The 15,381-nt window shown below is 40.8% G+C and overlaps 1 protein-coding gene across 9 annotated transcripts in view; it reads right to left on the reverse strand.

Annotated features, from left to right (window-relative positions):
• The window catches only part of LOC123392229 (mitochondrial ornithine transporter 1-like), a 43,950-nt gene extending 38,471 nt beyond the window's left edge, over positions 1-5,479 (reverse strand). For 8 of the 9 annotated variants that reach the window (XR_006606935.1, XR_006606936.1, XR_006606929.1 and 5 more), the window contains exons 1-2: positions 5,270-5,478; positions 3,161-3,303 (exon numbers count right to left, since the gene is read on the reverse strand). The gene's annotated coding sequence lies outside the window, so the exon portion shown is untranslated. Of the gene's footprint in view, positions 1-3,160; positions 3,304-5,269 lie in introns of all 9 variants that reach the window. The other variant, XR_006606927.1, reaches the window with a different exon arrangement.
• Between the last annotated feature and the right edge of the window lie 9,902 nt (positions 5,480-15,381).

The following is a 15,381-nucleotide window of genomic DNA, read 5'->3' on the forward strand; positions in this document are numbered from 1 at the left end:
GGGCTCAATCCCAGGACCCTGGGATCATGACCTGAGCCAAAGCAGATGCTCAATGATTGAGCCACCAAGGCTCCCTTAAGAAAACTATTTTATATGAAATACTCAATGTAGAAATTAAAAATAATTCCACTGGGGTGCCTGGGTGGCTTTGGTCATGAATCCAGGGTCCCAGAATGAGCTCTGCAGCAGCCTCCCTGCTCAGCGGGAAGTCTGCTTCTCCCCCTCCCACATCCCCTGCCTGTGTTTCCTCTCTCAATGTGCCTCTCTCTGTCAAATAAATAAATAAATAAAATCCCTAAAAATAAATAAATAAATGAATGAATGAATAAATAAAAATTCTACTAGCCTATAACAGACATTTTAACTAAATTGCCACATCATAAGAACAGATAACTAAAAACTGGAACAAGTACACTTGGATTTTTGCATCATGATACAATAAAGCAGTTTAAGTAGTTTAATTTCCAAAATATCTAACTAAAAAGATTAATTTTCCATAATTTTATTGATCCATTTCATATTAAGATTTTAGAAAACTCAACACTAGAAAGCTATTGAAATATGCTAAATTAAAAGTTGTTAAAGTCAACAGTTCTCTTAGTTTAAGGGCAGAAAATACTGCATGTTTAATTACAAACTATAATTATAAAAGATGGCACAGATAAATCAAAACATTCCCACTTATAAAGCAATCACTCTGTAATTTTAACATAATGATTAACTTTAGCTAACATTTTAAATTAACTATTAAAATTAATGTCAGAGAGTTAATAGGTAACTTTTCCTTGTATATTTTAATCAACTGCTTTATTCATCAATTCACATTCATACTTGAATAAATTTACTGGGAGATTAAAAACCAGTTCAAAACTGGATAATCAGTTTTAATATAATTTTGAATTCTTGGGGCACCTGGGTGGCTCAGTCAGTTAAGTGTCTGCCTTTGGCTCAGGTCATGATCTCAGGGTCCTGGGATTGAGTCCTCCCACATTGGGCTCCCTGCTCAGTGAGGAGCCTGCTTCTCTATCTCAAATAATAAATAAAATCTTTAAAATTTTTTAAATTCTTTTCTGAATCAAATTTTTTTATGAAATCACATTAACTGAAAAAATTCAACTACCATATTGAAATTACATAAAGTAATCTCAAATCACTTAAGTTTTCCTTTAACAGATCCCCAAGTATTCTTAAACAGAGGTATTTACGCTCCCCAACTATTTTCAGTGCTTTTGGGTCCCTCTCCCCACCTGCACGCCCTCACTTTGCTCAATCAGGTTAACAGGCTGATGGATTAAGGTAACTCACAGCAAACAGGGAATGACTTGGTAAAGTATGGAATTTTAGAATGTACTAAAGAGGAAGGGAAGGGAACAGACATTTGCTGTGCATCTCTACTATATATAGTTGGCACACTCCTTTCCTATTTTTCAAGAAAGCCATTTAAGTCGGGCTTCAGTTTCAGCATTTTATAGATGGGGACATGGAATGACAAGGCTATAAAAGTTGCCCCAGTCCCAGAATTAGTCAGTGGCATAACGCCAAGATTCTGAGACAGGCCAGAATGACTCCAAAGCCAGTGCTCTGTGCCTCACCCCTCTCAGATGTCTCTTCCTGAAGGAATTAACCCAAGGTGTATCTGTGGTGACTACCTAGTCCCGGATTGTCTCAGGCTGTCCCATGACAGAGCTGGGTAAAAATCTGGTATCCCATCACTCCTCTCCCTTACTCTAGAGTCCTTCAGTCAGTTTAACACAGTCATTATATGCACATAAACAACTGTCCTACTTTTTAGCTTCTCCCTTACCACTTTCTAAGAATTTTTTTTTGACAGACACACACATGTGTTGGCGGCGGCGGGAGTGGGGGGCCGGAAGGAGGAAGAAGAGAGAGGGAGAAGGAGTGAAAGTATCCTAAGCAGGCTCATCTCACATCCTGGAGATCATGACCTGAGCTGAAATCAAAAGTCAGACACTTAACCAACTGAGCCACCCAGGTGCCCTGCCACCTTCTAATTTTTAATGATGGCTAATATCACCAAGAATCAAACTATGATATAGCATTCTGATGTAGTTTTGTGGAATCACTTCAAAGATGACTGATTCAAACAAGACTGAAATTATATATATATTTTTTTTTTTTTTTTTTTTTTAAAGTAAGCTTTATGCCCACCACAGGGCTTGAACTCACAACCCCCAGAAATTAAGAGTTGCATACTCTACTGACTGAGCCAGCCAGGCACCCCTGAAATTAAATATTTTGAGGAATCTTAAGTAAAACTCCAAGTATACATTATACTCTATCCAACATGTCATAGGCATAAAATCATTCTCTAAATCGTAACTTCTTGAACTTGATTTGTTAACAGCTGACTATCTTTTACAATCTTCCTATACAAATCAGTAGTTTAACTTCTGATTAACTTGCTGGGATTATACTTAAAAGAAAATCCAAAGAATACATAACATGTCAAAAACACTCACTGTAAGCTCCCCCTTCTATCAAGATCAGTTAGTTTTTGTTAGAGCATACTAAATATCTGGTTTCCCCTCCCCAAATATTACTTCATGGGCTTGAAGGAGAGAAAACAGAAACTTTCTGTAAATACAGACAGCTTTTTATTATAAAATAATTACGTAAGGCATGGCTTAGCATCTTTAAGTCTGCAAATCACCAAATTCAAATTGCCACAAATAATCTACCACCTTAAGGTATTATAATGGATCTTTCATTCTTCTTTCTTTCTTTTTTTTTTTTTATGGTGGATTATTTCTCTAGGGTATGAATAATGATAATTACATAGAGATAGAAAAGTTAAATATACTGTTATGTACATATCAGAATGAAAAATAATGCTTCTCAAAAGTGCTCATTTGTTCAGAATTCAATCAGTTCCACTTACCTTAAATCAGGAGACCTCCACTCATCATGGATAAATAGGAGGCAGGGCCCAATGTGATTAATGGTATAGAAAAGCACAAGACTACTTAACCCAGAACATCCGTTTCCTCTATAGGAAATGGTACATGCAGGGTGAGAAGAGAGATATAAATGCGTCCATAATGCTCAAATACCTATCAGCAATAACATGCACAGAATAAAGTAAATCTACAGAGAAACAAATAAAACTAACAAAACCAAACAGACTGCAAAGCCTGAGTACCTTTTCTTAAGATCATCAGTCTTCTGTCCCATGAAACTGTCAGTTCCTTCATCAAAATGAATTTGATGCACTGGTCTTGTACTAACTCTACCTGTGGCAGATTTGGCAACTTTCATATCTGGTATTACGTTACGTTACTGACGCTGAAATAAGAAAAAGGTCAAGTGTATTAGAAACTGTAGCTACAGGACAGTAATAAACTTTCTTATATACGAGATTCCTATTATTTAATTCATATTTCACTTCCATGCACTATAACAGCACAAAGCATTATGTTTAAATGAAAGATTTTATGTCACATGTTATTCACATCCCACAGACCACTAAGATTTATATTTCTTTTTGAAATACAACTTTTGAAGGTATTCTTCAGAAATGTTCATTTAAAACATAAAAGTGTCACTTTGATGTGACACTATTAAAAAAAAGTGTCACTTATGAAACAGTATCAGACATCTGAAGTAGTACTATCAACTTCAAACCTGGCATAAAATAATGAGATGAACTATTTGATTCGACAGAACTATTTGATTCACTAACCTAACTTTAGTTCTTTCTCCATCTTTCTGTGCCTTTGAGACCTCCTCATGCTGCTACAGTTGTCTGAGCAGCTCTGACTTGGTTGTCTGCTTATCAAAATGGAGAAAATCTGCAACAGCAGATGCTGCTGCTTCCAAGTCAGGACTCACGGACTTGGTTCTAACAAAGAAAATGAAAAACAAGGGGGAAAAAAAGGCATTACCTATTATGCCGTTAGTTTAATGGAAAGTAAAATGATTCTTTTCCAGAAAAAACTTTTTTTGTCATTCAAAAAATCCATTTCTGACAAAAAACAATATTTTTTTTAAATATTTGGCTTTTTTAAAGGAGGCACCACACCCAGCCTGGGGCTCAAACTCAGGACCCTGAGAGTCAAGATCAAGAGTCACATGCTCAATCCACAGAGCCACCCAGTGCCCTAGGTATTGCTTTTTTGTTTTTAAGATTTTCTTAATTTATTTGACAGAAAGATACAGCAAGAGACGGAACACAGTTGGGAGTACTGGGAGAGGGAGAAGCAGGCTTCACACCAAGCAAGGAGCCCGATGAAGGGCTGGATCCCAGGACACTCAGATCAGGACCTGAAGGCAGACAGCTAACAACTGAGTCACCCAGGCGCCCCAGTATTGGTTTTATATAAACTTTAAAATGTCAAAAGTTGAAGGTAATGGATACTTGTTGAAGCACAATAGTAACTCAGAACAACACATTAAAATAATATATTAAAGTATAAATTAAGCACAATACTAACTCAGAACATATTAAGTTAAATATGTATTTTATATATATATTTATGTAATGGGTAAAGGAGAGGGGTGGGGAAAAAAAGAGTGGCGGTTATAGTTCACTGGATTTTTAGATGCCAATTTATTTCAGAAACTATATATATTGCAAGCCAATATTAAAGTAGCTAAATCTCTCCACATATCATGATAGATCCATCGGATGGAATAGTACTCAGCTCATGCTATTCACATGAAGGAAACAATGAAAGTTGGATTAAAAAAACAAAGGGATGCTCTGTAATACTCCTTTTATACAACTTCTGGAACACGACTGGAATTAATAAAGCATTCCGCGCTGCCCACACCATCTCAGCTTCACTCCGCTAAACTGGAATTGCATGCTTGGTGAACAAGCTTCGTGGTGGCAGAACTTCGGGGTTTAACGCCAGTATCGGTGCAGTGGGAGTACTTTAAATGACGAATCAAAACAAAAAATGGAGGCAGGAATGAGACCGTTATAGTCTCGGGAAAAAAAAAAAAAAAAAAAAAAAAAAAAGGAGTGGGTGAGACAACTTTGCTTCTGGAGCCCGGACTGAATGGGGGGAGGCGTGGCGGAGCGCTCGGGACAGGAGCCAACCTTGTACCCCGAGCTCTGTTTCTCACCCCGTTATGACCTTGGGCAAGTCATGTTAGCTTTCTGGGATTTCCCGTTCCTCAGCTTTAAAGCAACGGCCTCTGAGATCCCGCGGGCGGGAACATCCAGCCCAGGAAGCGGAGAAGGACCACTGAACGCCCCGGAGGTCGCCTTGACACCCGCAGGGCCAACAGCGCCCCAATGCGGTACCTGACCGTTCCGTGCGGAGCACCGAGTAGCACAATCGCAGCCTCTGAGCCTCCAGAGCATAAAGGGAAGCGGGAGAGAGGGCGCAGAGGTAGGATCGCCGAGACCCTCGGAAACATCGCCAAGACACAAACGCAACTGGGAGCACAAACGATCAGGCCGTCCCTCTGCCAAACACGTCCCCCGCTCTCTCTTTCCGTTCCGCCGCCTGGTGCGTTCCTTCCCTTCACGTTCCGGTGGGCAACAGGGGCCTGTAACTGAGTTCCGGCCTCGTCCGCGGCCCGGCCCCGTCAGCGGCGTCCAGGCGATTCTAGTGGCCTAGGTGGAGTGGATGCCTGAGTTCAGCTAAGATGCGCCGGTTCGGGCATCAGGACCAGCGCGGGAGAGGAAGAGAGTGGAGGAAGCGATCTAGTGTGCAATACTACTTTGAGGGGCGGGGAAGAGGCGGAGAACTGACCCCACTGGGCGCTGTCTGGGGGAGAAGGTGCACAGAGTTCATCACAATCTCAGAATGGCCCCTGGCCACAAGGTTAAAAAAGAAAAATTACCCTGGAACATAGAAATTAGTATTTCTTTTCAGTCTCTGTTCTTGATGTAGCGTCAAAACATGAGACGTGTATGTTTCTTCGCCCGCCCTCCACCCCAAAATTGTTTCAGAGAGAAAAATGAGCAAGAGAAAGGCGTGGCTTCGTCCTGCCCTTGAGGAAGGCCAGGACGGCTGCACGAGGGGGGTCAGACCTCGGCGTGCACGAGCAGAATCCCCGGCAGAAGGCCGGCTGGTAGGTCACGCGCGAACCTCTGGACTGCACTTGCATGGTGGCCGCCGGAGGCTGACGTCAATTTTCCCTACCGTTTCAAGAGGGACTCAAGATTGGTGGCGAGTGTTTCGTAAACGGAAATACAGAAAAGCATAGGAGTCATAAACATATTGAGGAAAATGTGCCTCATGAATTAGTAAGGACTGAAATTTACCCTAGCTCAACTTTCTTCCTTTCTTCTTCTTTTTAAATTTTTAAATAAATTTTTGTAAGATTGATTGATTGATTTTAGAAAGACTGAAAGATTAGGGAAAGGGGCAGTGGGAGACAACGTCCAAGCTGACTCCTGCTGAGTGCACAGCCAGAGGTGGGCCTCCATCCCAGGACCTTTGAGATCAGGACCTGCATGGAAACCAAGAGTCCAACGTTCAAAAGACTGAGCCACTCGGGCGGCGCAGACTCTCAACTACTGCTTTCCGAAAGAGGCCTTTAATGATTACCCTAGTTAAAATAGCCTCCTGCACCACCCAGTCCCAGTCTCTGGCAGCGATCATTGTTGTCTACCAATCCCCATTTCACTTAGGATACACATAAATACAAAGTGTTATAATTGGTGTACTATTAAAAGTGATGATCAGACTATTACTTCTGATGAACGTCAAAGTCCTAATGCTCAGCAAACAGAGCCAGACGTAAGAGGCCATACACTGTATGATTCTGCTTCCATAACAGTGTGAAGAAGACACAGCTAAAGGGAAGAAATCAGATCAAAAGTTACCAGGAAGTGGGGATGGAAGGAGGGGATTGGGTACAGCAGAACATGAGGGAACTTTTTATACTTACTGAAATACTCAGGGCGTCTGGGTGGCTCAGTGGGCTAAGCCTCTGCCTTGGACTCAGGTCATGGTCTCAAGGTCCTGGGATTATGCCCCACGTCAGGCTCTCTGCTCAGTGGGGTGCCTGCTCCTCCTAGCCCCGCCTGCCTCTCTGCCTGCTTGTGATTTCTGTCTGTCAAATAAATAAATAAAATCTTAAAAAAAAAAAAACTTATTGAAAAAAAAAACTATATCTTGATTCTGGTGGGGGTCATGGCCTTTCACACTTACCAAAACTCAAGACTTGTACACCTAAAATGTGTGATTTTTACTGTATGTAAATGATATATCTCAGCAAAACTGATTTGAACAAAAAAGTTAATTAAAGCAGTTAGAAATCTGCAATTATAAAATTGGTCACAAATTAAACCACAGGAGAAATTTAATATATCCTAAGAAAAAGAAAAGAAAAAACCTGTCCTTTGAAAAAGTACAATTTGTGCAATGGTTCAAAGCAATCATTTATAAAAGAAACAAAAATGTAGCCTGAAAGCAGAAAATGTTTTTCCTCGTTCTTCTATTTTGCCATGGAATCACTAGTCATTTTCTTCTCAGTGCCCCCTGAAATGCACTTTCTAGAACAATGTACCTTTGGCAAGAGGCAGCAAATCAACTGAAATAGGTCCTGATATCCATCAGGGACTTTGTCCTAAATGTCTCATGAAATTCTACACTAATTAACTTGACAAGCTTTCCATGAGCGGAAAAGGCAAAAATTATTCTATATTCCAGTTACCGATTGCTGTGTAACACTCCAAAACTTAATGGCTTAAAACAACAATTTATTCTCTCTTACAGTTCTGTGGTTCACTGGGTGCAGCTGGGCGGTTCCCCCTTGGGGTTAGTCATGTGGCTACAGTCAGTTTGCATCTAGTCTGGATTGGATGTCTCGGATGTTAATCTCATTCACTTATTTAATGGCACAGCTGGGATGGCTGGAAGACACAGGGCCTGGCCGAGTAATATTCTCTCTCTCTATTGCTTCCTCTCTTTCCACATGGCCTCTGAAGGGTAGCAAAATATGCCACCTTAAAATATATCACTTGGGTCATAAAGATCATTTTGACCTGTGGACATTTAAGATGCAAATACAAGTGGAGCTCTCCGCCCTCCCCCTATTTGCCTAAACGCAGGACATAAACTTTTGAAGGTGTTCCCCCTCCCTTCTCTACCAGGAAAGACAAGTTAAGCACTGGCTGCCGCTCTAGAAATGTCAGCCCAGAAATGGCACTAGAGGAATCCACATAAATAACTTTACTAACTATCCCTTAGTTTACATTAGATCCCCCACCATATATTTGCCTTTTTACGATTTGCTGCCCTAGAAACTGAAAATCCTTTGCCCTGCTCTTGTCACTTCCCTGAAAACTCACCACTGTTTTAAGATGCTATAAAAGCCCCAATCTAACCACCTCTTTGAATCACTCATCTCTGAGTGCTCTCAGACACAGAGATATGTCTGTGCGGCATATGCATTAATGAACTTCTATTTGTTTTTCTCTTGTTAAACTGTCTTCTGTTAGTCTAATTTACAGGGTCCCAGCCATTGAACCTAAGATGGGTAGAAGGAAAAGAGATCTTTCTCCTCCCCTGAACCTCCCTACCTAGCTAGCTTGGGCTTCCTTACAACGTAACATCTTAGAGCATTTGAGTTTTTTACATAGAGATCAACTTACCATATAGCCTTACATACAGTGAGCAATCCATGAGGCCCAGAGTAACACTGCACAGCTTTCTAGGACCAGCAATGGAAATCACATAGTATCACTGCCGTGGTATTCTGCTGGTAAAAATAAGCCATGAGGCCAGCCCAGATTCTAAGGAAAGGAACTGTACCTCCCCAGGACCCTAGGAGGAGCGGCTTGTAGGGCCCACCTTTGGAGACTTGCTCCCATCTCTCAGCAAACTTTTAACTACGTCCATTCACTGTACCAGCCACTCTGCTGTCTTGTTTTGTCTTTTTTTCTTTTTTAAATATCCAACTATTTTGATAATTGTTTAAGAACTCATTTCAGTTTATATAAAATATTACAAAGAAGTATCACATACATTATTTAATTTGGTCATTGTGATACTAATAGAGGAAGCCAGGACAAGGATTTTTTTTTTAAGATCTTATTTATTTATTTGAGAGAGAGAGCATGCAGAGGGAGAGGGAGAAGCAAACTCTCCGCTGAGTGGCGAGCCCGGTGCAGGGCTCCATCCCAGGATCAGGACTTGAGCCCAGGGTAGACGCCCCACTAGCTGAGCCACCCAGGTACCCCAGAGCAAGGATTTTTATCCCCGTTGTACCAACAAGAAAATGAGGCTCAGAGAAGTTCACGGAGTCACCGGAAGTCACGTGACTAGTAAGTGCCAGCCCACAGCCTGCTGACTCCCAACCAGGGCTTTTCAATGGCTCATATGCCAGCTCAATGGCATGTTTGTGTTTCACTGGCATCATTCCAGCCTGAATGTCAAAGTTCACTTGACAGTGTCCAAGTGCTGGTGTCGGCAAAACCATGCCTCTGAGGTTAGGGTGGTAAGACAAATTAAGAAAAAGCAAACAAAGTTTTAGGGAACTGCCCACTGGAGAGATTTTAATGAGCCTGTGTTTCAGATGAAGATTATAGATATTGATTGTACTATTTTTTTTAAAAAAAGGGCTTCTTCAAACTGATTTGATTTTGTTTATAAAATATGAGATAACCCTTCTGAATAAAGTAGCAATAAATTGGGGGGTCCCTGGGTGGCTCTGTTAGGTAAGTGTCTGCCTTCAGCTCAGGTCATGATCTCAACATCCTGCGATCACCACTCCACACCACCCTGCATCTCCCTTTGCCCCTCCCCTCCCATTTGTGCTCTCTCTCTCTCTCTCTCTCTCTCTCTCTTTTTCTCTCAGTCTCTCAAATAAATAAATAAAATCTTTAAAAAGAAAAGTAGCAATAAATTTGCCATTATGCAATAACGTTAGAGATGTTGCCAAGGTAACCTTTTTTTTTTTTTTTTTTTTTTTTTTTTTTTTTTTGACAGAGAGAAAGACAGCAAGAGAGGGAACACAGCAGGGGGAGTGGGAGAGGGAGGAGCAGGTCTCCCACAGAACAGGAGCCTGATGCAGGGCTCGATTCCAGGATCCTGGGGTCAAGACCTGAGCTGAAGGCAGACGCTTAATGACTGAGCCACCCAGGTGCCCCTGATGCCAAGGTGTCCTAAAATTATACATAGACAAGTCATGAATGTTCAAAGGATCACTGAAGAAAATATTAAGGTCTCAAATATTTTTATTTATTTATTATTTATTTAGAGAGCAGCAGGAGGGGCAGAAGAATCCCCACTGAACCAGAAGCCAGACACGGGGCTTGAACCCAGGACCCTGAGATCATGATCTGAGCCAAAATCAACAGTCAGACACTTAATGGACTGAGTCACCTAGGTGCCCCAGGTTTCAAATATTTATACTGATGCTTCAGATATGTTTCAAATATTTATACTAATTGTTTGGCATTACTTCACAATGCCAAGCAGATGTTGAAGTCAATAAAAAAGGGAGGATTTGCTGATGTATGTTAGAGAGTTAACTTCATGGAGCTTCTTACCTCCTTAACACCTGGAGACAAACTGACATTGGGTCCAATAATATAAGCAGACAAAACTCTTTGAAGTTTGCCATGTGACATAGACCACCCACAAAGTTCACATAATTAAAGAAAAATAAACTCTAACATGCGTTTTTATACTATTTGTATTTTAATCGAAAGCAAAGAAATGAAATCGAAATCGAAAAAGAAATCAAAAGCAAAGAAATGAAAAATTAAACAATCACACTAAAACTTCGTAGCTCAGGGGGCACCTGGCTGGCTCAGTTGGTAGAGCACACAACTCCTGATCTCAGGGTTGCAAGTTCAAGCCCATGTTAGGTGTTGAGATTACTTAAAAATAAAATCTTAAACAACAGCAACAACATGGGGGCACCTGGGTGGCTCAGTCATTAGGTGTCTGCCTTCAGCTCAGGTTGTGATCCCAGGGTCCTGGGAACAAGCCCCGCTTCAGGCTCCCTGCTCAGCAGGAAGCCTGTGTCTCCCTCTCCCACTCTCCCTGCTTGTGTTCCCTCTCTTGGTGTGTGTCTCTCTGTCTAATAAATAAGTAAAATCTTTAAAAACAACAATAACAACACCTCTACAGAAGGTGCAATACACACAGTAGAATGTGGTTGTTCTGGGATGTATATAGTGAAGGACCAGGCTCTGCCCAAGAAACTTTGGTCAAGTTTTCTTACCCTCTTTGGGTCTCAGATACCTTATCTGTGGAAAGGGAATAGTAATGGTACCTACCTTCAAGGTGGCTATGAGGATTAAGTGGGTTAAGATGTGTACAACTGCTTAGAACAGTGCCTAGCACACAATAAGCACTATAGAAGTGTTTGCTACTTTAACATTGAAAGACGAATGGTAATATCCTTTGAAAGTTTAAAAATTACAGTAGCTATAAGGAAGACAACTTTGTTTTTGTAATGAAACTTGTATGTTTAAATAATCATAGACATACAGAAAAGTTGCAAAAGTTGTACAAATATTTCTCGGACTACCCAGATGTTATCATTTTATCACATTTGTTTTTTATCACTTTCATTTTCTTGCCTGTTATTTTTCCCAGAACACTTGAAAATAAGTTGCAGAGGGGCGCCTGGGTGGCTCAATGGTTAAGCCTCTGCATTGGGTGCAGGTCAGGGTCCCAGGGTCCTGGGTTCAAGCCAAGCATCGGGCTCCCTGCTCAGCAGAAGTCTGATTCTCCCCCTCCTGCTCTCCCTGCTTGTGTTCCCTCTCTTGCTGTATCTCTCTCTCTGCCAATAAATGAAAATAAAAATAAAAATAAAAATATAATAAAATCTTTAAAAAAGAAAAATGTTCGCAGAGATAATTCACTTTACCTCTAAATCATGTGGGGTTTATTTCCTCAAAAAGGGACATTATCACGGCACCTGGGTGGCTCAGTGGGTTAAAGCCTCCACCTTTGGCTCAGGTCATGATCCCAGGGTCCTGGGATGGAGCCCTGCATCGGGCTTTCTGTTTATCAAGGAGCCTGCTTTCTGCTCTCTCTGTCTCTGCCTGCCTCTGCCTAGTTGTGATCTCTGTCTCTCAAATAAATAAATAGAATCTTTAAAAAAAAAAAAAGCGGGGACATTATCTCACATAAGTACAGTGCAATTATAAAATTAGGAAATTAACATCAATACAATACTATAATTCAATCTGCAGACCTTATTCAAATTCCACCAACTGTCACAATGATGTCCTTTATAGCAAGAGCAAAAGAAATTTTTTTCCTCATCCACGAACTGATCAGAGATCACAGGTTGCATTTAATTCCATGCCTCTTCATATCCTTTGAGTGGAGTTCCTCAGTGCATCATTGTCCTTCATGACCTTGACTTCTTTTTTAATTAAAGTATAGTTGACACACAATGTTACATTAGTTTCAGGTGTTTGACCTTGAGGTTTTTGGAGAGTTCAGGTGAGTTGTTTTGTAGCACATCCTTATTTTTTTTTCCTGTTTCCTGTTTCCTGTTTCCTAGATTAGTTTTTTTTAAATCAGGAGAAATACAGAACTGAAGTTATATTTTTCACTGTGTTCCATGTCAAGAGGTATTTGTGTTTGTCAACCCCATTACTAGTGGTGTTAAAAATGAACAGCTAGATAAGCAAAATAGGTCAATCAGAAAAAGGCAATTATTATATAATCTCACTGATATGTGGAATTTAAGAACTAAGGCAGAGGATCATAGGGGAAGAGAAGAAAAAATGAAACAAGACGAAACCAGAAAGACTCCATAAGTCCCAAACTATAAGAGACTCTTACAAACCATAAGAGACTCTTAATCATAGGAAACAAACAGGATTGCTGGGGGTGGGGGGAAGGGATGGGGTAACTGGGAGAGGGTATGTGATGTAACGAATACTAGGTATTATATAAGACTGATGAATCACAGACCTGTACCCCTGAAATAAATAAAACATTATGTTAATTAATTGAATTTAAATTTGAAAAAGAAAAAGAAATGAACAGCTAGGTTAAGATATACATAGGGCAAGGTCTAGAAGGGCCCTAAGCACAAGAACTTCTGTCACTTTGACTTGGGGTGGACCTATCCTCCTGGTGCAGAGATGTGTTTGCCAAACTCGAAGCTTCTGCATAAAAGCATTTTGGTTGAGGATGTTAAACTATCTAGAAGGCTAAGAAGCACTCTCCTTTAAAGGCTGTCTTCTGATTTCAAACATAGCACTCCTAGAGAACACCAAAGCCAATTTTTTTCAGCAATTACTACTTCTGGACCTAAACCTTCATCATTCAACTCTTACTAGATATTCCAGGAAGAGTGTATTGTTATTGTTGTTAAGAATGTTTTTTAAGATAAACCTAACCAAAGAGGCACAGAATCTATACTCAGAAAACTATAAAGTACTCATGAAAGAAATTGAGGAAGACACAAAGAAATGGAAAAATGTTCCATGCTCCTGTATCGGAAGAATAAATATTGTGAAAATGTCTATGTTACCTAAAGCAATCTACACATTGAATGCAATTCCTATCAAAGTACCGTCCATCTTTTTCAAAGAAATGGAACAAATAATTCTAAAATTTATATGGACCCAGAAAAGACCTCAAATAGCCAAAGGGATATTGAAAAAGAAAGCCAAAATTGGTGGCATCACAATTCCGGACTTCAAGCTCTATTACAAAGCTGTCATCATCAAGACAGCATGGTACTGGCACAAAAACAGACAGATCAATGGAACAGAATAGAGAGCCCAGAAATAGACCCCCAACTCTATGGTCAACTAATCTCCGACAAAGCAGGAAAGAATGTCCAATGGAAAAAAGACAGCCTCTTCAATAAATGGTGTTGGGAAAATTGGACAGCCACATGCAGAAAAATGAAATTGGACCATTTCCTTACACCACACATGAAAATAGACTCAAAATGGATGAAGGACCACAATGTGCGAAAGGAATCCATCAAAATCCTTGAGGAGAACATACTCAGCAACCTCTTCGACCTCAGCTGCAGCAACATCTTTCTAGGAACATCGCCAAAGGCAAGGGGAGCAAGGGAAAAAATGAACTATTGGGATTTTATCAAGATCAAAGCTTTTGCACAGCAAAGGAAACAGTTAACAAAATCAAAAGACAACTGACAGAATGGGACAAGATATTTGCAAGCGACATATCAGATAAAGGACTAGTGTCCAGAATCTATAAGAACTTTTAGCAAACTCAACACCCAAAGAACAAATAATCCAATCAAGAAATGGGCAGAGGACATGAACAGACATTTCTGCAAAGAAGACATCCAGATGGCCAACAGACACATGAAAAATGCTCCATATCACTCGGCATCAGGAAAATACAAATCAAAACCACAATGAGATATCACCTCACACCAGTCAGAATGGCTAAAATCAACAAGTCAGGAAATGACAGATGCTGGCAAGGATGCGGAGAAAGGGGAACCCTCCTACACTGTTGGTGGGAATGCAAGCTGGTGCAGCCACTCTGGAAAACAGCATGGAGGTTCCTCAAAATGTTGAAAATAGAACTGCCCTATGACCCAGCAATTGCACTACTGGGTATTTACCCTAAAGATACAAACGTAGTGATCCAAAGGGGCATGTGCACCCGAATGTTTATAGCAGCAATGTCCACAATAGCCAAACTATGGAAAGAACCTAGATGTCCATCACAGATGAATGGATCAAGAAGATGTGGTATATATACACAATGGAATACTAGGCAGCCATCAAAAGAAATGAAATCTTGCCATTTGCAACAACATGGATGGAACTAGAGTGTATCATTCTTAGCGAAATAAGTCAAGCAGAGAAAGACAACTATCATATGATCTCCCTGATATGAGGAAGTGGTGATGCAACATGGGGGCTTAAGTGGGTAGGAGAAGAATAAATGAAACAAGATGGGATTGGGAGCGAGACAAACCATAAGTGACTCCTAATCTCACAAAACTGAGGGTTGCCGGGTGGGGGGGGGTTGGGAGAAGAGGGGTGGGGTTATGGACACTGGGGAGGGTATGTGCTTTGATGAGTGCTGTGAAGTGTGTAAACCTGGCGATTCACAGACCTGTACCCCTGGGGAAAAAATATATGTTTATAAAAGATAAAAAAATTTAAAAAGAGTGTTTTTTAAGGATTTATTTATTTATTTGAGAGAGAGAGCACACATAGAGGAGCAGAGGGAGAGGAGAGAGGAGAGAGGCAGACACACCATTGAGCGTGTAGCCCAACACAGGACTCAATCCCAGGACCCTGAGATCATGACCTGAGCCAAAATCATGAGTCAGAGCTTAACCCACTGAGCCATCCAGGCACCCCTTTTGTAAGAATTTTAATATAGTTCTGGGGTGGCTGGGTTGCTTAGTGGGTTAAGCCTCTGCCTTTGGCCCGGGTCATGATCTCAGGGTCCTGGGATGGAGTCCCCATAGGTCTCTCTG

Source organism: Mustela putorius, unplaced genomic scaffold, assembly GCF_011764305.1.
Source record: "Mustela putorius furo isolate JIRA1106 unplaced genomic scaffold, ASM1176430v1.1 tig00000461_pilon_pilon_pilon, whole genome shotgun sequence".
Taxonomy (NCBI): Eukaryota; Metazoa; Chordata; class Mammalia; order Carnivora; family Mustelidae; genus Mustela; species Mustela putorius.